This window comes from Neopelma chrysocephalum, unplaced genomic scaffold (genome assembly GCF_003984885.1).
Source record: "Neopelma chrysocephalum unplaced genomic scaffold, ASM398488v2 Primary Assembly neopelma1_80b, whole genome shotgun sequence".
Taxonomy (NCBI): Eukaryota; Metazoa; Chordata; class Aves; order Passeriformes; family Pipridae; genus Neopelma; species Neopelma chrysocephalum.
The window spans coordinates 8,287,041-8,287,616 of record NW_020897742.1 but is presented as its reverse complement, the minus strand read 5'-3'; positions in this window follow the sequence as shown (position 1 = coordinate 8,287,616).

Sequence of the window (576 nt, the reverse complement as noted above, 5' to 3'; positions counted from 1 at the left end):
AAGTCAATATCCATTTCAGGCACCCAGGATGACAGAAACATACACAAAGAAAGAAGAAAAAACAACCAGGATGGATCAGATATAACCCAATAATCTGGTGGCAAAGAGCGGACCAAAATAGAGTTCAATGTACTGTGAGAAATCATGTGTGAGGGAAATCTGGGTTTTGGTCTCATGTCTAGGAGGGAATGGGGTGAGAAAAGACACACTGACAGTGGCAATCTGAAATGAGCTGAAGACATAGAGGAAATTGGTTCTTAATTGGGTTTTTTTAGTGTCTTCTACAATGTCTGCATCTTCTTCAGTCAGACAGAAAATGTCCTTTTTAAAATTCAAAGCATTGACTTGAAAAATTTCACAGATAATGAGAAATATTTCCCCGTCAAAAACCTACACCCCATTGCCCGATGTTATTACCTTCCCTGCTTTAGGACTCAAGTAGAAGCCTTCAAGCAACCACTGTCCAGGTAGTCAGGTAAAGCAGACTGTCTCTGCTGTCGTACTTTTTCCTAACTCTGTATCTAAAAAAACCCCAAGAAACAACAAAACAAAACAAAACACCATCAACACAACAAA